At 37.6% G+C, this 23,093-nt stretch overlaps 1 long non-coding RNA gene across 1 annotated transcript; it reads left to right on the forward strand.

The window, feature by feature from the left end:
* Nucleotides 1-670: 670 nt before the first annotated feature.
* LOC134655253 (uncharacterized) lies at nt 671-19,227 on the forward strand. Its single transcript, XR_010097423.1, has 2 exons — nt 671-719; nt 19,080-19,227. It is a non-coding gene; the product is annotated as an uncharacterized LOC134655253 (long non-coding RNA).
* Nucleotides 19,228-23,093: the final 3,866 nt, after the last annotated feature.

Genomic DNA, 23,093 nt, shown 5'->3' on the forward strand with positions numbered 1-23,093 from the left:
GAATTTATGACGTGTAAATAACACGTTGCACTGCGTGGGCTATCAAAATCGCTGCAGACTTTTCTTGGTCTAACTCTAAGACGATTTCTCACTCTCTATTATATTTTTCTCTATTCTCTATTTTAATGTCCCGTTCTATAAGTATTGAACGGAACATCTGACGGTAACACCAAACTGTTACAAATGTACATAGTGTCAGATAGTGTTTTCTGTAGGTTCTGGTGATGACGACAACTCATTAAATTACCGCTATCTCGTCTCGCTTGCGCCACACGCCAAGCTGAAGGCCTCTCGGGATAAAAATGAAATGTTGGGCTGTAAAAAGTAAGATGGCTGCCGATTGTCCGTCGGACATAAGCTCCCCGGACAGAATTGAGGCGTAACTTTAATTCCCTTTTATGCTGAATCCCTTGATTGACATGGATACAATGTTTAAACGGATTGAAGGCCTGGGACCAGAGGACCAACATCGAATCTTTATCTGCCTCTCTTTCTCGGACATACATCAGATTGAGACAAAACGTCGATATTCGATGTAGACCCGCAGTCCGGGTCGATAGCGTATATTAACATCGGGCTGAATGCGATTCACACATTGACACCGCGATTTGATGCGGGTGGGGCGACATATCAATCCACACACTGACGCGTAAGGTTGACGAAAATGAGTTTTTGGCAAAAAAATCATTTTTGGTACAAGCTTTTATCGCTGACTGTAGGTACTTTTTTTCCACAGACAACTAATACTCATCGAGACAATTCTAAAAACCCCAAACCGTTGTTTTATCACAGAGTTCCTATGGCCACTTCCTGTCTCCACCGATCAGCTCCATGGTACCATAATATTGCTTTGTCACCCGACTTATATACACCGTACCTATGCAAATTTACAGCTTCATCGGAAACCGGGAAGTGGGTCATATTTAACTTGCAAGATTTGACCCGTACAAACATACATACATAGGTACTATACAATGCAAGTTAAGTAAAAGCTTGTAATAAAGTGAGCCGATCTCTCGAAGTTTGAACAAGAATGGCTCACTTTATATTTCATCAACTTTAGGTACTCAGTGTTTAGTATTATATGCAATCTTTATCTATATCAACTCTAAAGGGCGAGCAGTACGTGCTTGCACCGCCATACAATCATACGACTGATTCCATTACATGATTACAGGATCACGGTGTAAAATAAATCAAAATATTTAATAAAAATAATTTTATTCATTCCCTAATTATGGAGCAGCTTTATACGCAAGGCGAATTAGAAGAGATGAATTTTTATAAGAAGCAGATTAATTACTTTAAATATAACCAGCCAAGTGCGAGTCGGACGCGCGCACCAAGGGTTCCGTACCATTACGCAAGAAACAGCAAAAAAATCACGTTTGTTGTATGGGAGCCTCACTTAAATATTTATTTTATTATGTTTTTAGTATTTGTTGTTATAGCGGCAACAGAAATATATCATATGTGAAAATTTCAACTGCATAGCTATCACGGTTCATGAGATACAGCCTGGTGACAGACCAGACAGACAGACAGACGGACAGTGGTGTCTTAGTAATAGAGTTCCTTTTTTACCCTTTCGGTACGGGACCCTAAAAACGGTAATTCGATTACATAAAGTTTGGTCTTAATCAAAAATTTAATCGAACATTCCAAACACCTGGCAGGCGAATTCAAACGCGCACGGATATCAGAATGATATTTGAGTCATGTTCTTTAATCACCGTGCGTCTCGCTCGCTCTATAACATGTACGGATAAGTACGAGCGAAATGCACGATAACGAAAACAGTTGGATGTCATTCTGATATCAGTTTACCGTCGAATTGGCCTCTAAGCTCTTAAATGCGTAGAAAATTCTTATTTCTCAGTAATCCCCTAGGTATTATCGGTGTAATCTGCAGTTACCGTTAAAATTGAGAACATTTTCAGGTATGGATATCGTCAAGATTTGTTTAAGGCTCTAGTTTTTTGCCGAAATAGCTGCTTCTGGAAGAGTACCTACGTAGCGTGACAATATTTGCATACGCAATATTTAGGGTTCCGTACCCAAAGGGTAAAACGGGACCCTATTACTAATACTCCGCTGTCGATCCGACCGTCTGTCCGTCTGTCTGTCACCAGTCTGTAACTCATGAACCGTAACATAAACTCATGACGTCATGACAGTTGAAGTTTTCACAGATGATGTTTTTCTTTTCTCGCTATAACAACACAAAAACAAAATGGGGCTCCCATACAACAAATGTGATTTTTGAGTACCTAATGGTACGGAACCCTTCGTGCGCGAGTCCGACTCGCACTTGGCCGGTTTATTTTATTTTAAAACTTCAAACCAAATTGCACCCGGAGTATGCTTACAAATGATAATATAATCTATAATGTTCGTTCGTACGTCGTTAACTGAGGGCCTGCCGCGAACCACGTTCGAAGTGTTGCCTCCCTGTCCCACTTACGTACGAATTTACAAGTGCGCCAGAGAGGCAACACGACGAACGTGGTTCGCGGTAGGCCCTCTATTTATCTCTGGTCTATTTAAGCGAACACGAGCTATTAGGTATATTTAGTAACTTTATTTTTGAGCATACTACGTAATTCCCTTGAGACACCTCATTCGGTTCTTATAGTTTTTAGGGTTCCGTAGCCAAATGGCAAAAAACGGAACCCTTATAGATTCGTCATGTCTGTCTGTCTGTCTGTCTGTCCGTCTGTCCGTCTGTCCGTCTGTCCGTCTGTCCGTCTGTCCGTCTGTCTGTCCGTCCGTATGTCACAGCCACTTTTCTCCGAAACTATAAGAACTATACTGTTGAAACTTGGTAAGTAGATGTATTCTGTGAACCGCATTAAGATTTTCGCACAAAAATAGAAAAAAAAACAATAAATTTTTGGGGTTCCCCATACTTCGAACTGAAACTCAATTTTTTTTTCATCAAACCCATACGTGTGGGGTATCTATGGATAGGTCTTCAAAAATGATATTGAGGTTTCTAATATCATTTTTTTCTAAACTGAATAGTTTGCGCGAGAGACACTTCCAAAGTGGTAAAATGTGTGTCCCCCCCCCCCTGTAACTTCTAAAATAAGAGAATGATAAAACTAAAAAAAATATATGATGTACATTACCATGTAAACTTCCACCGAAAATTGGTTTGAACGAGATCTAGCAAGTAGTTTTTTTTTAATACGTCATAAATCGCCTAAATACGGAACCCTTCATGGGCGAGTCCGACTCGCACTTGGCCGCTTTTTTTTGTAATTCTTGTAGTTATATGTATTTTAAATATAACGTGTAAAAGTGCCCTTTGTGGCCTATTCGCTGAATAAACGTGGATGTTGATGTTTGATGTTCTACATGGTAATGAACAAAGGCATAACAAGGCGAGGCAAGGCATGAAGTCGGATAATTCCCCGATGCGTCGCGCAATCGTTCCGGGACAGTGTCGCGGGTAATGGATTGTGAGAGCGCGCTCGTACACTGCGGTATAAGTCTAGAGCAGCAGCGATTTTTTTAAACGTTTTAAGCGATTATATTCGATTTATTCGCTCCTGGGCCCGTAGACAACATGCCAATCGCTAACGCTACGTAGCGAACGATACGCAACTGTCACTATCACACTAATATGAAAGAGTGATAAAGAGACCCAAAGCGATTCGATAGCGAAGCGCAAGTGATCGTCACCTTGGCTAGGCCGCCTGATTTACCCATGTTAAATATATACACCAACGTGGCAATTACCCGTGAATTGGAATACTTTTCTAGATGAATATATTAAGATACATTTACGGAATTACACAAAATAAACAAGATCCAACATTTTCTTGTGCTTTCAACTATAAAAAACTCATTAAAAGGAAGTGAATTTCAAAACGCCATAGTAGGTAACAAATCGTTTTTATATTTCAACCTACCTACAGCAAAACTATAATATTATTAACATAACTTGGTAATCTTCGTGTTCCTTAACTTTAGGCGGGCGGTATACTTGTTTGCCATCGATATAGTGTAAAAAAACCGGTCACAGACAGATAGACAGACGCACGAGTGATCACTCGTGCGTCTGTATGTAAGGGTTTACGTTTTTTCCTTTAGAGGTACGGAACCCTGAAAAACTAAGTATTTGTAACTCGGCTACATTCCGCTTTCCGCTTCAACTTAAACCATACGTCAAGCGCGCACTACTCTAAACGTTGCCAAGTTTTTTCAGCACTCTCCTACATAATAGAGCTCTTATCTCCACGTGCTAAACTCCATTTTCGTGTTTACTTTAATTTTAACGTCTCTATTGTTCGAATGTGTGGCACATTTTGTTTAAACTTTAACCCGAAGGGTTATTTGGTAACGGTTATTGACGTTTTCTGTCGTTTGCAGAAGTTTTGTGAGATTCTGTAGGATTTTTAGACCCAATACGATATAATTCACGATATAATTCAACGAAGGTAATAATTATGTAGAGTCAGACCAAGGTAAGTCTGCAACGATTTAGATAGCACACGCACTGCAAGTGTTATTTTAAACGTCATTCTTCTATGAAACTGTGACGTATAAATAACACCGTACACCGTACGATTGTTAGGTTAGTTTCGGCCCGATTACAACTTTAAGACATACGTCAAATATTACGTCTAGATACTATATGGATTAGATATCTTGTTTCAAGAATGTTATTTTGCTGTTTTGTTTTGATTTTTGTACAATATAGTAGTTTATGCAACAGTGATATAATAAGGGTTCTTAAAATTCAAGGGTCGAAGTTACAAAACGAGACGTAGTCGAGTTTTGTAAAAAAAGACCCGAGAATTTTAAGAACCAATTATGAGCTGTTGCATACATTACTTTTTCTATGACAGCTGCAGCAAAAAAAAAAAAAAAAAAAAATTAAAAAAAAAGAGTTATTATTAAAAAAAAAAGAAATATTATTAAAAAAAAAGAGTTATTATTAAAAAAAAAGAGTTATTATTAAAAAAAAGAGTTATTATTTAAAAAAAATTGAGTTATTATTTAAAAAAAAAAAGAGTTATTATTGTAAATGAAAACATACCTCTTTCAATCAAGATGATCGGAACTTGTATCTTTAAAAAAAATAAAGCAGTTGTATTATACTCATAAGATGACTGCTAGCAGTCATCTTATGAGCCTATAGACAAATCATTCAAATGACATTGCTTTAGATATCACTGTCAGTCATTTAATTGACACATTTAAGTGCTGGAGTAGAAAAAAGTGTTTTTACTATTACATAGGTACTTTTGACACTGACATATCTAATCCATATCGTATCTAGACGTAATACTTGACGTACCTATCTTAAAGTTCGAATCGGGTCGTTTGTAATCTTCTTACTGTGAGAATTCAGTACTTACGTTCTTCTGAAAACAATATCCATGCCAATTCAAACGTACACTGATATCTGAATGACATCTAAATAATAATAATTACGATGTAAGTTTACATACGTTCGAATTGGCTTACCTATATACTGAGGTAACTTATTCAGAAATATGCATGCACTCACAAAGAACGATAGAAACTCGATGATAAAACGAAAACGAGCGTCCATTTCAAACTAACGTTGTGACAAAAATGATATCTAAATGATGTAATTCGCGATTTGTCCGTACACGTATGGCGTGAGCGAGACGCACAGGCGACTAAGATCATAGATATCAATTTGATGCCGCAATGTGAGTTTGAATTGGCCTCCCATGTTGATACAAGAACGCGCATAAATCGGCTCTTCAGCTGACCGTATCGGCCAGCTTCCCAAGATTTCCCACGGCTTTTACCATAAATCGTCCGAAAACGCCATCGAGCGTACTGGTGTGCTCTTATTGTAGGACGTGGCTTTTGATCAGGGATGTTGCAGATGCAGATTTTTTGACATCCGCGGATGCGGATGCGGATGCGGATATTTAAAGGCTCACATCCGCGGATGCGGATGTCAAGATTAGGTACTTAGAAAACGTCAGTTATTACATTTTTAGTATATTTTCATTAAAAAAAACGAAACGTTTAGTATTTGAGCAAGAATATAGGTGCGTTATATTTAATAAACAGTAACTTGGCGAACTTTTCTGGATCTAGACGATTTCGTTATAGGTAATGACGAAATTACCTAGCACTTACGCCGCCGCTAAGACGTTCCTGTACCGACTTGTTCGACATCCGCATCCGCATAAGCTCCGCATCGATTTTATGCGGATGCGGATGCTGAAAATAATGTGGAAGTTCCGCGGTTGCGGATGCGGATGCGGATGTTCGCAACATCCCTGCTTTTGATAGCGAGCTTTTAAGCTTCTATTGCATTTACGGGCATTTTCAGAAAAGAAGTATACCGTAAACTGTGCCTACAGACAGTGCTTCAAAATTCGAAAAATAATTCAAAATTTTCAAATGATTATATTGACCACAAATACCACAATAGACAATAGTTATATATCAACATACTTACCAAGGTATGTTGATATTAGGGCTCGCGGTCGTGTCCGGGTTTCGTGTACACGTGTTCGGTACCCGTTTCCGTACTACACGTACACGGTTTTCTGACCCGTTCTACACGTGTAGACGGGTACACGTGTAATTAAGATCCGTGTATCCGTGTACCCGTGTACCCGTGTACACGGCGAAACGGATCTTAAATACACGCGGGTCTAACCCGTTCTTGACGTGTAACGGAGATTAATGTTATGTATAGCTTTAAATAAAACACAGATTCAGGGTCAGGAGCCCCGATTGTTTACCAGTTTTATCGGATTTTCAAATTCGGACTTGCAAGTTATATTTGACCCACTTCCGATGAAGCTGAAAATTTCCATACGTGTGTAAGTCGGGTGATAATGCAATATTAATGGAGCTGAACTGATGATGGAGACAGGAGGAGGCCATATGAACTCTGTGATATAACAACCGAATTGTGTTTGGGGTTTTTAGAATATACTCGTGGAAAGAAAAGTACAGTCAGTGATAAAATCTTGTACATACCAAAAATGAAAGTTTTGCCAAAAACGTATTTATTCTTTATTTGAATACTCCAGGACCCGCTTATTTTAATCGCTTAATATCGCTTTCAAATAATTGCTAAAAACGACACCGTTATTGGTAGAGTGAACAGAAATGAAAATATTTATTTTTGTGTACTAGTTAAAATATCAAATTGTATTATAAAAAGAAACATAAATGCGATTATTATTCGACACAGGCTGTGAAATGCTTTACAACGGTTCTCATTTTTAACACGCTTTTATTAGGTCGACCTGTATGTAACTAAATTGTAATGGAATCTTGCAAGTTAAATTTGATCCACTTCCCGGTTTCCGATTGAGCTGAAATTTTGCATACACATGTAAGTCGGGTGACAATGCAATATTATGGTACCATCGAACTGATCTGATGATGGAGACAGGAGGTGGCCATAGGAACTCGACCTGTATGTAACTAAATTGTAATGGAATCTTGCAAGTTAAATTTGATCCACTTCCCGGTTTCCGATTGAGCTGAAATTTTGCATACATATGTAAGTCGGATGACAATGCAATAATTTGGTACCATCGAGCTGATCTGATGATGGAGACAGGAGGTGGCCATAGGAACTCTGTGATGAAACAACGCAACCTAATTGTGTTAGGGGTTTTTAGAATTGTCTCGATGAGTATTAGTTGTCTGTCGTAAGAAAAGTACAGTCAGCGATAAAAGCGTGTAACAAAAATGAAAATTTTGCCAAAAACTTATTTTAAATTAAACAGTAATTTTCAAAGATATAAAATGTTTTTCTACAAATTGTCACAAATGGTAAAGTGCTTGTTTCCATATAGAAAAGACCCATTAATCACAAAATTATTTGTAATATGTAGTGACTGTTTATGGTACATAATTTTTAGTGAATTGATTACTTTAAACTTAAAGTATCTACAAGTAAAATGTGAAGATTTCATTAGTTGATTTATTGATTGATAAAAACTTCGTTATATATCATATACCACACAATAATAAGAACGGTAGTTTTAAATCCCATCCTCATTCCCATTATGAGCCTTATTGTTTCAATACCTTAATTACAAATATACTACAGAACTGTTTATTTAAATATACTAAACATTCTAATAAATTATAACTGTTATAAATGTAAAAAGAACGCATTCATTTTAACGCAGTTTTTGGTTTCACTATACGAAGTAGGAAGAAATGTACTTACTCAGGGGTCGTCATGGTGGGTGATTTTTGATGTATTGATAACAAATGTCTTCCTATGGCTCCTGTTGAACCACCATGGCACGTAAACTCGTTATTTGCCCGGTCATTGCACAAAGAGCAATAGGCTTTGTCACCGGATCTGGCAAAGTTCCACACCCAACTTCTTCTCATTTATTAACAAAAATTAACAGTGAACAACAAAACAAAAACTATTAATAAAACAACAAAACGGTACGATTAACGTACGTAGATAGACTTTAGTATCCAACTGACCAATAGGCGAACTGGAGTCTAACTAAAGTTCTATGAGTTACTTTTTAAATCTTAGGCATAGATATTATTCATTGTTTGCTGTCTCTGTCACTAGTAAAATGCTTTTAAGAGCCGCGCGGCAATAAAACAATAGAATAATCCTACCTGAAAGATTAGTTGTTGTATTTTTTTGCAGATGTGTCTAGCTTATCACAAAGAGATAAGACCAAAAGCACCAACGCACGTTGTAAAAACAACACGTTCTATTGAATGAAACATCTGCACTTTGTTTATTATCTATGTCATGTATTTTGTTTTTCACACGATATGGCAATTTAAAATACTTAATCTCATTTTGTTAGTACCCCGTTCGTGGTAGTTTCAGTAAGCATAACTATCTACTTTTGTCTTAGTTAGATAATCCTTTAGGTCGTTAAATATTAAATTATAAATATAGATTTCATTGCTATACGTATAAAATGCATGTACCTACCTAGACTTAACAAATATGGAGTACCCTAACAGGGTGTCATATATATACCTACCATCCTCAAATTATAACAGCTGATGTATAATGAGCATGACTATAGATGACAATACAATAAAGAATAGGTTTACTTTCATTATCAAAAAACTACATCAATGAAGAAAATTATATAAATGAACTCAACGGTACCTAAGTTATTGTTAATTTTAATTTAATTAGAGTAAAACAAAACATATGAATTATTGAAACAAAGTCTACTTTATTATTGACATTACCAATCAATATCACGTTAAACTGCAAACTAATCGAACTTTCCTAATCTCTCTTATATTCCACCGTATCTCTTCATAGCACGAATCTCTGCTACACGAAAATGAACGGTTGAACCCGCGGGTAAATAAGATCCGTTCTTTCGTGTACCCGTGTACCCGTGTACACGGGTACACGGGTACCCGTGTACACGGGTACACGGGTACCCGTGTAAACGTTTCTGGATCCGGGCGGGTTCGTGTAGTTCGGGTTCTTAGTACCGCCGGGCTTAAGAACACGGGTACCCGTGTCAGCGTGTAACACGTGTATCGGGAGCTCTAGTTGATATATAAACAGAACTATGTCTATTTAAAAAAGACCAAGAAATCAATTATCATGCTGTAATACTTAAATTTTAATTCTATTGTCTCCGAAACCCAAAGGTTGTCTGAAATAGAGAAGCATGGCGATTAGGGTTTGCTCCCGGTACTGAGTTTGTATGGCGAGAACCGGGAATTCCCGGGAAATTCCCGGTTCTCGCCATACAAACTCAGTACCGGGAGCAAACCCTAATGGCGATGGCGGGAAACAACGAAAAAGGCTGTACAACGACCTCAATGACCGCGACTGCTCTGACAAGAGTATCCGACTGAGAAGAAGAATACTTAAACGAGTCTGTGATAATAATGACTCCACGGCAGATTCGGCCACGGCGACTGCTTCAACTCTGTTGCTGTCTCGGATGTGCTCGCAAGTGGCTGACGTGCCGATCTTGTTACAAAAAGCTCGTGAGCGTGTGATATAGTTTTCATGTATAAAAAGTGTTGGAGCACACTTACCCAAGTTACCATTTTTAGGGTTCCGTAGCCAAATGGCAAAAAACGGAACCCTTATAGATTCGTCATGTCTGTCTGTCTGTCTGTCCGTCTGTCCGTCTGTCCGTCTGTCTGTCCGTCCGTATGTCACAGCCACTTTTCTCCGAAACTATAAGAACTATACTGTTGAAACTTGGTAAGTAGATGTATTCTGTGAACCGCATTAAGATTTTCACACAAAAATAGAAAAAAAACAATAAATTTTTGGGGTTCCCCATACTTCGAACTGAAACTCCACATTTTTTTTTTCATCAAACCCATACGTGTGGGGTATCTATGGATAGGTCTTCAAAAATGATATTGAGGTTTCTAATATCATTTTTTTCTAAACTGAATAGTTTGCGCGAGAGACACTTCCAAAGTGGTAAAATGTGTGTCCCCCCCCCTGTAACTTCTAAAATAAGAGAATGATAAAACTAAAAAAAATATATGATGTACATTACCATGTAAACTTCCACCGAAAATTGGTTTGAACGAGATCTAGTAAGTAGTTTTTTTTTTATACGTCATAAATCGCCTAAATACGGAACCCTTCATGGGCGAGTCCGACTCGCACTTGGCCGCTTTTTTCGAACACCAAAATTTGGGGAATCATTAGGACAATTCCCCTAATAAAGGCGCCACTGGACGGTCGATCCAGTCTTAAAAGTCTTATAATTTATGGAAGTTAACCTGGAAGTTAATCTACCAGTCCAATCTTAAAATTACTGAAACCATTTATAAATAAACTTTTCTCAAACATGCAATGAAATGTCGTCGCTACGGGCGTTATATCAGGATTCGAAGTATCACGTTTAGGGCGGAGCAACTCCAGAGAACTGTAAAGGAATTTCATACGAAATTGAAGGCCTAGGCCGGGAAGTAATTTTTTTTTTAATTCTAATGTAAACATGGGGTCTGTGTCCATAAACAGACTAAACAGCCGAATTATATATATATTTTTTATATTTTTGGTGAATGAATGGTTATCGGACCAAAATATCCGTGTTAACGCCTGTTACACACGAACGTACTGATATTAAGAATACGAATTTGTATGATTCAATGTGTTGATGAATAAATTTAAAATCTTGTCTATACGTAAGTCACCAGAGACCATAGACAATATTTAAAATCCTCTGCATTTATTTTATTTATAGAAATTGAGATTCTTATTATCAGATTGTGTATAATGGCCCTAATAAGGGTCTATTCGAACACTACACACGCGAAATACGGACGACTTCCGTAAAAAAAAACAATTATGGCGGGATTGGAAGGAAAATTAAAAAACTTTTGTTGTGAAGTTGGATTTTTTTTATAAAGATTTGTTTGTTTGAAATTTGTTTTTTTGAGTGGTGTATTTGTTTATTTCATTGCATGTTTGAGAAAAGCACTATACATGCCTAGCCGTGAAAAGGTCTTGCCGGCTTCGTATCACTATCCGGCCTCCCTACGGTCGGCCGGCTATACCTACTCACCCGGCAAGCCCTTCTTTCCCGGCGTCTGCAGTAATGTACTATTACTAAGAATACGATTCCTGGAAAAGCCAAGATAATGCAAGTTCCAGTTAAGTTGTGAAAGATTACGGAACTTCAAATTCAATTTAGCCACTACACTACCTGCTTGGAATAAGCGAAACAAGATAGGTTGTGGTACACTAAATGTGGTTGCATATTTTATTATCAACTAGCTTTTGCTCGCGACTTCGTCTGCGCGGAATTAGTAATTTGGGTGGCTTATTTTTAATAAAATTTGTTTTTTATTGAGTCCCCATACAAAGTAGGTACATTATTTGAAAGACAACTATAATGCCTAGATAAATAATAATGGCTCTCATTCATTTTGACGATATGCTTACATTACTTATCAGGCGATGCATCGCAATTATCTAAAATGTCTTACATTCCGATTTTTACTTTCTTCAGGGACGATTTCCGGGATAAAAACTATCCAATATCCTTCCCTGGGACTGAAGCAAACTCTACTTATACCAAATTTTAATTAAATCGGTTTAGCGGTTTAAGCGTGAAGAGGGAACAGACATCCAGCAGACACACTTTCGCTATAGATTACTGCTCTCTGTAAAAGTCTACGTATAAGCCAGGCTGTCTCCCCCTCTTGATAGAAATTAGTAAGCTTTTGATCCCACCGGTGATGCTCATGGCCACACTAATAAGACTACGTGATCCCACCGATGTTAAAAAGACACCAACCAACGTGTTAAAAAGAACAGTTTATGTTCTCCCATTGTACTCAAGGCGGAGCAATGAGAACACACAAGCTGTGATTATGCGCTCCCAAGACAAAACTTGCTTTCAAATTAAATAGAACATTAGAGTTTGCCGTTCGCAGCCATCTTACTGCGGTCGGATTAAACTGACGTACCTGAGATGTATAACACTATACCTAAGTACCGTTATAATAATATCATTTTAAAACGACTTAAATTACATAGACTTAGTTGGAATGAATATTTTCATCACACTTGCTCGTAATAAGGCACGTATTAGGAGATGCGGTCCGTAAATCCTAAATTTCAACCTAGGGCTGTAATGTAGGTACATACATTCAAAATTAGGCAGAAGTTTTAATAGTGATCTGTCTGTGACAACTTATGACGCTGATTGGTATTTAGATAGTTAGAGGCCCAAGAAGTAGTTAGTTTATAAACTAGTGATGGGTAGGACATCAATTTAAAATGAGTTTGTATGAGTACCTCATTTTCTAAAATGAGGTGTTACAATGTCTTACTTCAAATGAGGTGAGGTACTAGCATATTTTCAGCGTCGACTATTCCATTAATTCCAACGGCGACAAAAATATTTAATGTATATACATATTTATGTATTCATAACTTCCTTTATAAATAAATAAATAGTAACATTTAATTGGAGTGCAATTCTGGAGGTTAAGAATAGAACTTTTAGGAGAAAGATTATTTTAGAATCAAGTAAAATGAATAGAGGAGTGAAGTAAGACATTTTTGCGGTACGAAGTACTGCGACAAATTAACAAAATGAGTGGTACAAATGAGGTGCCTCACGAGTGAGCGACTCAACACTATTATAAACTACCCTGTTTTTGTTCTTTGACCTCAAACTATCTCCATACCAAATTTTATCTAAATCGGTTTAGCGGTTTAAGCGTGAAGAGGTTACAAACAGACATGCAGAGTTACTTTCGCGTCGGGATTAAACAGGAAAATCGCAAAAAATATTTACAGTATTATGCTTCTCAGGTACAAATGAAAGTTTAACTAGCTTGTTACTCTAGAATAACATAGCATAAAACCAGGTTTACTAAAGCAAATTTCACATGTCAGCTAAGGAGCATGTTTAGTGTATTCTTGCGAAAACAGGCTAGTTACGAGGGGTAACAAAGGGATGTCTAGGATGTATTTAAATTTACAACAGGCTTGCATATTCGAGCGATAGAGAGGCGGATAAATCAAATTACGATTTAGCTAGCTCCTCTGAAGTAAAAAAGGCTTACGAGCTGTTTGTAAAAAAGTTACTTAAAGGCATATTTTCTCAAACATGCAATGAAATGTCGTCGCTCCGGGCGTTATATCAGGCTTCGAAGTATCACGTTTAGGGCGGAGCAACTCCAGAGAACTGTAAAGGAAATTCATACGAAATTGAAGGCCTAGGCCGGGAAGTATTTTTTTTTTAAATTCTAATGTAAACATGGGGTATGTGTCCATGAACAGACTAAACAGCCGAATTATATATTTGGAGAATGAATGGTTATCGGACCAAAATATCCGTGTTAACGCCTGTTATACACGAACGTACTGATATTAAGAATACGAATCTGTATGATTCAATGTGTTGATGAATAAATTTAAAATTTTGTCTATACGTAAGTCACCAGAGACCATAGACAATATTTAAAATCCTCTGCATTTATTTTATTGATAGAAATTGAGATTCTTATTATCAGATTGTGTATAATGGCCCTAATAAGGTCTATTCGAACACTACACACGCGAAATACGGACGACTTCCGTAAAAAAAAACAATTATGGCGGGATTAGAAGGAAAATTAAAAAACTTTTGTTGTGAAGTTGGATTTTTATTATAAAGATTATAAATTTGTTTTTTTGAGTGGTGTATTTTTTTTATTTCATTGCATGTTTGAGAAAAGCACCATACATGCCTAGCCGTGAAAAGGTCTTGCCGGCTTCGTATCACTATCCGGCCTCCCTACGGTCGGCCGGCTATACCTACTCACCCGGCAAGCCCTTCTTTCCCGGCGTCTGCAGTAATGTACTATTAATACTTAGGGTATTTGACTACTAGTCAAATCTGTTTCTTTTTTCGAACTGTCAAAACGATTTTGCTACAATAAAATTTATATGAAACACTAGCATGTGACGTCACAATCAAATTACCTACTCTTTATAGTTTGATGCAGGTTTTAAAATAGAAATTGTGTGTAAAAATAACTGCTGTCTACGTTTCTCTATTAATCTTGCTTTTATTTCATGCATCGTGTAAAATAATTTATTTTAAATACAGTCAAGTACCCTATTCGAACGATATCTTAATTGCGCAACAAGAAATACCTTAAAACTAGTGAGGCCAATAACTGAACCTTAAAATGATTCAACCTCAAAGACTTAATCCCGCAAGTCAGTCGAGTAACGCAGGTGCCCATGGCCGGGTATACTCGTATCGACATCAAACAACTGTTCCGAACCATTAGCCAGCTCTGGATCGAGCGTTTGAACTGGGCGAGTACTTGCTCAAGTGGAATAGTCATTGATGGAAAAGTAATGTCATAGTAAAGGTGCCTACACTAGCGTTACTGCTGCAATGCGGTGCGAAATTGCTGCCGCAAATGTCAAAGATCCGGGCAGTTACTGCTTTTGTTACAGTTTTTCACATTTGTGGTAGGAAAGCAGGTGGAAGTAAGTAATGTCGCACTGAAATACCGCACAGTAATGCTGCATTATTACAAAAAATACAGAAGTTAATTTGTAACCTAATAAATAAATAAATATTTGAGGACAGTCTTACACAGATAGACCTAGCCCCAAACTAAGCAAAGCTTTTACTATGGGTACCTACTATGGGTACTCACGTTAGGCCGGGCCGTGTCGGGGCCGGAGCTTCCGGCGCTTACTTTTCTATGACAGATGACACCTGTCATCTGTATATCTGTCTGTCTGTGTGTAGTATTTTTCGTTTTCTATGGAAAGTATCACGTATGATCACCTGATCACGTGATACTTTCCATAGAAAACGAAGCTCCGAAAGCTCCGGCCCGGACACGGCCCGGTCTAACGTGAGTCATCCTTTACTGCCACGATTAAGACGTTTATTTCGTCACCCATTATATCAAGGAAATTGACAGATACAGCGGTGGTAACAAACGTCTCCTTTACATTAATGAAAGGCATTGATATAGAGTTAGACACGCAGCGCAAGTGTTATTTATAGGTCATAATTTCATAGAAGTTTGACGTTTAAAATAACACTTGCACTGCGTGTGCTCTCAAAATCGTTGCAGACTTGTCTTGGTCTAACTATAGTCACTAAATACATACGATTGATAACTACTTAAGCTACTAGTTAGTCTGCTACTAAACTGTCTGGTTTTAAACGAAGCATCGAAACTATTGAAGCCACATCCAAAATTACGACAAACTATCCCCGTCCCTTCCAAATACCCTATCCAAAACGAAACAGCACGATTGATCGTGTAAATTGGATACTATACAACGGTTTATGGATAGAAGTGTATACACAAAAAGTGAAACAGAGCGGTTTGTGATAAAACAACGGTAGGGAGCTGATACATTGAGCCAGGGGATGATTTAGGGTACAGCGGTTTATAAGGAAATAATAGTGAAGTAAGAACATTCCATGGGCCCATTTTACGAACATTTGGTCGCTTGTATGTACTTTTTTAAGGGGACCCACAGATTACCAGTTCGCCGGGCGATATCAACCTGTCAGTTGTTCGGAACTGTCACTTTTTGCGTTTAACGGAAATGGTATTTTCATGGAAAAGTACGAACGTATCTTGCTATTTCAGTATAGCATAATATGTAGTATTTACCTATGTTTAAAACGTAAAAATCGACCAAGTGCGAGTCGGACTCGCGCACGGAGGGTTCCGCACCATCAACAAAAAATAGAGCAAAACAAGAAAAAAAGAACAAGCAAAAAACCGGTGACCCATCTAAGTACTGACCCCGCCCGACGTTGCTTAACTTCGGTCAAAAATCACGTTTGTTGTATGGGAGCCCCACTTAAATCTTTATTTTATTCTGTTTTTAGTATTTGTTGTTATAGCGGCAACAGAAATACATCATCTGTGAAAATTTCAACTGTCTAGCTATCACGGTTCGTGAGATACAGCCTGGTGACAGACGGACGGACGGACAGCGGAGTTTTACCCTTTGGGTACGGAACCCTAAAAATGAGCGCGATCTCGCCAACAATCTGCAATCGTAGTTTGGCGAGGAATATAACTTGTTATAAATTGTTGTGTACTTTATGATAAATAATAAAAAAAAGTCAGTTTCGGTACAAAAAGTACTGAGGTTTACTGAAGTAGCATGACAAATACGAATGTTTCCGAGAAAATACGATGGAAAACAATTATGCACATTAGTATTGCATTCCTGTCAACTGGACTCGTTCATTTTTCGTAAAATATCCCTATATACTTACTGCGAAAAATCCTTCTTACAACTCAATTTACAATACATATTTTTTTTTCCTCTCAATTGCTCTAAGGTTGACTGGAAGAGATTATAAAGATAAGTTCGCCTTTGTACATTTTATTTTACATTGTATTTTAATCTGTTTAATGTACAATGAACTGTTTACATATACACATACATACAAAGGTTTTCCAATCACTTGTGTTCCGAGTAAAATATTATTTTGCTTTTGTTTCCTATTTTGGTTCAAACCGGACTTGGGTTGACATTTTGTCTAGACCAATATTTTAACGTCAATCATGTGACATTTTTCCGCAAGAATAGGTATTTTCCTATTTTATTGTCTTAAAAATATGGAATTGGACCAAATAGTTACCTATGGGAAACTATTAAAAAAAAACTAACCACGGCCCGCGACTTCGTCTGCGTATAAGTCGAAAAAATATACTGAAGAGTTAATTGGTTTAGATTTTAGGTGTTTCTAATGTCATTTTCTCATTTTCATCTTTAATTCCCTTGATCAAATGAGTGACGGAATGAACGTGTCAGTGTCAATAGTGACGTTTCTTCAAACAAAAACGTCACTTTTTACACTGGCACATCTAATCCATATCGTTTCTAGATCTATTAATTGACGTATCTTAAAGTTCAAATCGGGCAGATAATCGCGGCAGTAAAGCGGCAGCAAACGTCGCAACTGTGATGCCACAAGTGCCACGACAGCACTGCAGCTGCCGTCACTATCCGAATGCCACCTTTACTGCATATAACAGAACGTAGTCGGGGCTCAAGAAGCTTTTTGCCCCATATATGTTTAAATGGTATATTATTTAGTGGTTTATTAGTTCAAATTCAAACATTAAAAACATGATTATTTAGCTGTGCGTTTCTTTTACTTTTTGCCATTTTATATATTGTGAATTTTTTTGCCACTTTTGTCTTATTTCTACTCAGAATCACGAGCACTCTCGATAATAATGGGATAAAAAAATGTCCCAGCTTTTTCCTATTGTGTTACCATTTCCCCATATACTTTATGTGGCGGTAACAAAAAGGAAAGTTTGAAAAATGTATGGAAATTTTAGGACACTTTTGTTTTCCTATAAGGATGAAAAGGGCTCGCGATCCTGACTAAAACTAAAAATAACACAAAAGTGGCAAAAAGGTCACAATAAGTATATAAAAATGGCAAAAAATTAAAGAAACGCTCGGCTACGCCTTTTAAAATGATGTTGAAGTTCCTTAGGACTTTACATAGCACAACTTTCGATGCCGAACTTTTGAACTGCTAAAGATTTTTGAAAGTCCACGAGCTTAAAACAAAACAAACTAGAACTTTACTTGTTAAAGTTTGTAGAAAGCTTTCGGCGTAAAATAGTGGCCCGGTTAAAATTAATGAACTTAAAATGTATCACGGGTACGGAGCAAAATAAACTATGTTACTTTTACCCCACCTGACCTTATATCAAAAGTTTTTAGAAAAAATCTTCGCCTGCAAACTAATATACCTATTTAATTTAGGCCAAGTTTTTTACTTATGCTAAGTAAGTTAGTGTAGTGTAGTAGGTTTAGTAAGTTTAATTATGTTGTTTTTTTAGTTTTGTGTGTTAATAAAGTAGTACATTGTGCAACATGGGGCGTAAGTTAAATATTGCAAACGAGAGTAAGTTAAATCGCGACGGCTTGCCGGAGCGATTTATAGACTCGAGTTTGCAATATCATTACGCCCCGAGTTAGACACAATGATTTTCATCACACTTGCGATACAAAAATAAAGTATAAAGACAAAAAACTGTTAATTATGGTACTAGAAACTTCATTACTCCCTAGGGAAAACGCTTTTTCTTTTAAGTACTCCCGCTAAGCCTGTGTGCAATTCCACATTTACTGAGCGAGTGTGATGAAAATAATATTAAATAATCAATTAATCATATCAAAAATTGTGTGTCGCGCTAACCCACTTTAGTCAATTTCGCCTCATCCCTTTATCAACCTCTTAAGGCGATAAATGCATATTTTATCCACATTGAGTATTTTATCCACAGCGATAAAAGATAAACTCTACCGTTGATAGACGAATGTCTCGTTCGCCATTTCTCATTATTAATGTATGGCGCCAAACTCACGCTTAACTCAAATTCTTGAGTGAGAAAATTTAGAAGTTGTGTTATAAAATTCACCCTTCAAGATACGTCACATGCACCTATTGGGGCTCCCCTTTAGGAGACATACAGTTTAAATAAAGATACAGAAGGGTAAGCTATTTTTTTTGTGATAGTTTTTATACTTAAATATAAAATAAATAAGTTTTTGGAAAACATTTCATTTTTGGTACAAGCTTTTATCACTGACTTTACTGTAGGTACTTTTCTTTCCACAGGCAACTAATATTCATCGAGACAATTCTAACAACCCCAAACACAATTAGTTTGCGTTGTTTTATCACAGAGTTCCCATGGCCACCTCCTGCCTCCATCATCAGGTCAGCTCCATGTCATCATAATATTGCATTGTCGATTAGTCATCCGATTTACATATGTACCTATGCAAAGTTTCAGCTCAATCAGAAATCAAAATAAATTTAGCTTCCATTTTTGACCCACTCATACATAGAATAATAACATACTAACAGGGCAAGTTACATAAAAGCTTGCAAAAATACAAACGAACATTGCTAATTACAGAATCGCTTATAAGATCTAGTTTATTCCAATTCCCTTAACAAAATTCAGAACGCAAAAAACCTAAAAAACCTAGAACACTAAATGAGCTTTTTCACCCAAGGCCAGCAATACCCATATTGCCGTACTGTCCTTAATTACGGCACAAGGCAACGGCGGCAGGTAACGACGTAATTTGGTTAAGAGTGTTCGAGATTATCAGCCAGCTGCGGTTTGTGGCGCGGAACAGATTATCAGCTAGCTTCAAAGGGATTGAGAGAACAACTTACTTATTTAGAAACAAAATAATAAATAAATAAAATAAACAAGTACCTATAGGATCAAAATATCCCCGGTAATCCGTGCGGTAAGAAGCCTCGAAATGGAAGCTCTCCAACACTGCAAGCGGCGGCCGCCATTTTGAACTTTGAACCGCTGAAGAAAATAAAGAAAATAAGTATATAAATGAAATAAGCAAGTATACGATCACAATTAGGTATGGTCCCCATGTTTTGTGTCAGATTGAGTAATTTTATTTTAAGTATTATGAAAAATCGTATCTCACAAATGTGAAAACCACAATAAAATATATAGTGTGTCAAAGGTCTGTTTGATTTCAAACATAGACAGAGAGAATCATACTATCTTTGTCTAACACTAGTACTAGCACCCAAAAGAAAAGAATGAGTATAGTTTTTTTTGTTCCTGTTTACTGACAAGATTTGGTTGACCCAGTATACTTGATATACTGCGGGTCAAAAATCATTCCTGCTTGTACTCGTAGTTGCAAAAGATAATTAAAAGTTTGTACAGAACCCTCGGTGTGACCGGTTTTTTTTAATAATATTGTTTACTAGCGACCCGCCCCGGCTTCGCACTGGTTACCCTTAAAAATTATACACCTAAACCTTCCTTAAGAATCACTATTGATAGGTGAAAACCGCATGAAAATCCGTTCAATAAAACTATTAAAACGGATTATATCGCGTATATTGAATTTATACTACATCCAGACGTTTCGAACCCTACAGCGTTCGTGGTCAATAAGTGACTGAGGAAAAACTAGAATGTGCAAAACTACCCACATACACATCTATCTTATCTGTGGTACCGTTTTGTCTACATTTCATCGTTGTTGTATATCGACATTGCTGTTTTTTGTACGTTTCCTATAGGGATACCATACTTTTGCATGCTTTAGATTGCTACTGACATATCCAGCTTGACAGGCTATATATTTTTATCCTTGAATATATCCTTGAAGTTTTCGTAAAGCGTCTGAAATATAAACTGGCTGCTCTGAACAGCTGTGTCGTTCGCTTAAAACTTCCGTCTGAAAATATCGAGTGCCGTGTGATATCACATTACGTGAGCCACATTCAGGCCACGTCGCTACACGAGGCAATCTTACACAAATCGACCTAGTCCCACATTAAGGATGACTCACGCTAGAACAGACCGTGCCCGGGCCGAGGCATCCGACATATCATTTTCTATGACGGCTTATCGGTGACCTCGTGGTGCTTTCCATGGAAAACGAAGCGCCGGAAGCTCCGACCCGGCCCCGGTTCGGTCTAGCGTGAGTCATCCTTTAAGGTGCAGTGGGTTCAGCCAGGAGTCATCATCATCATAATTTAAGAGCGTGGCTCTTGTCGGTGGAGTATGCGCCAGTTTTCGCGGTCCTCGGCTAGGTTCTTCAGGTCCCTGTAAGACACGACATTTGCCTTTGTTTTTAGTTGTTGTGTGTAGCTTGCTCGTGGTCTTCCTCTTCTTCTTTTAGCTTCGATCTTGCCTTCTAATATAGTTTTAAAGAAAGTGTCGTGTCTATCAAGTGACCTATCATTCTGCCTCGTCTATTCTCTATGGTCCTCAGTAGGTTTCTCTTCTCTCCAACAATTCGCAGCACTTCCTCGTTCGTTTTTTTCTCCGTCCAACTTATTCTCTCCATTCTTCTCCATAGCCACATCTCAGACAGGAGTATAAAAAAAATTAGCGCTTTTTTTGATCATGTTAAAAAATATGTATTACTACCTATCCATAATCATGAGGCCTGTCTCTGTCTCTAGTCAGTTCATCGGGTTAGGGTTTAATTGAACTGGTAACTCCGGGCTTAAACAGTTAACCCCGAGTTAGTGGCTAACCCTGGATAGCGTAAGTGGCCCTATGTTACCACTCCTACCGTGGTAAGACCTACTACACCAGCGCAGCATGGTTCCATTTTTATCGCTTGTCACTATACCCGTCACTTTCACACTTAATACGTGTTAAAACGTGACAGGCATAGTGACAAACGATAAAAATGCGACCGTGCTACCGCCGCTGGAAGTGTTTGCAGACTAGTCAAATTCACTTAGACCGTAGCAAAGAGAATAGATAGTATAGAGTGGTCCTGTCATAGTAAATTTCGTAGTCACAGTAAATTTACTGCCATCTATCGACACACGACTAAAACTCAAAATGAAAACGTATAAAACTATCAAAAAAATATATATGGATTTATGGATACATGATTTTATTATTTTTATATCATTTAAACCCATGTCTTTTTTTACTGATACCTATGTGTTAAAATTGTTAAATAAACGGTGTCAAAGCCATCTAGCCGAGCATATTAGGCCAAAGGTGTGTGCGCCATCTATCCGAGAATGACTTTTTCTTGATTTCCGAGGCACGTTTTTTCCTTAAGGGGCCCACTGATTAACAGTCCGCCGGACAGTATCGGCCTGTCAGAACAAAAAGTTGACAGCTCCGAACAACTGACAGGCCGATACCGTCCGGCTGACTACATGATTTTATTATTTTTATATCATTTAAACCCATGTCTTTTTTTACTGATACCTATGTGTTAAAATTGTTAAATATCAAACGGTGTCAAAGCCATCTAGCCGAGCATATTAGGCCAAATGTGTGTGCGCCATCTATACGAGAATGAATTTTTCTTGATTTCCGAGTCACGTTTTTTCCTTAAGGGCCCACTGATTAACAGTCCGCCGGACAGTATCGGCCTGTCAGAACAAAAAGTTGACAGCTCTGAACAACTGACAGACCGATACCGTTCGGCTGACTGTTAATCAGTGGGCCCCTTTAGACTTTAATCATCTTATACGGAGTAACATATGTCTTAGACCGTAGTCTAAGACATATGTTCACCTGTGGAGATTTAGCTTGAGGAAGCAGCGGCTTAGTCAGCCAGACGCGTGTTTAATATTCAAGCCCCGGGAACTGTATAGTTTGTGGTCCGTTTAACTGAGGGGGTTGAAGGTTAGGTGGTATTAGTAATAGTAGTAAACTCTTTATTGTACAAAAAGACATTAAAAATAACATACAAGTAGTGAGAAGTACAAAGGCGAACTTATCCCTATGAGAGATCTCTTCCAGTTAACCTTTGAGTAGATGAGAGGAGAAAGTGAAAAGAGGGTGACGAATGCAGCAAAATGTACAACAAGGTACCAAAAAGATAAAGGATATAAATACATACAAAATTTATAGGAAAAACATACATTTATATTATACTAAAATGAATGGGGAAATACACTAAAAATTGGAAAGAATTAGAAAAATATAAAACAACTATAAAATAGAAATATTGACCAATTAAACAGCCAAATCAGATAACCATAGCTTCTTTAAGGTCTCCTTGAACGACGCAACCGATACGGACATTGCGCGACTGGCTTCGGATAAAGGCGACATCCATAAGCCCCCTCCACACTCGC

This window comes from Cydia amplana, chromosome 16 (assembly GCF_948474715.1).
Source record: "Cydia amplana chromosome 16, ilCydAmpl1.1, whole genome shotgun sequence".
NCBI lineage: Eukaryota > Metazoa > Arthropoda > Insecta > Lepidoptera > Tortricidae > Cydia > Cydia amplana.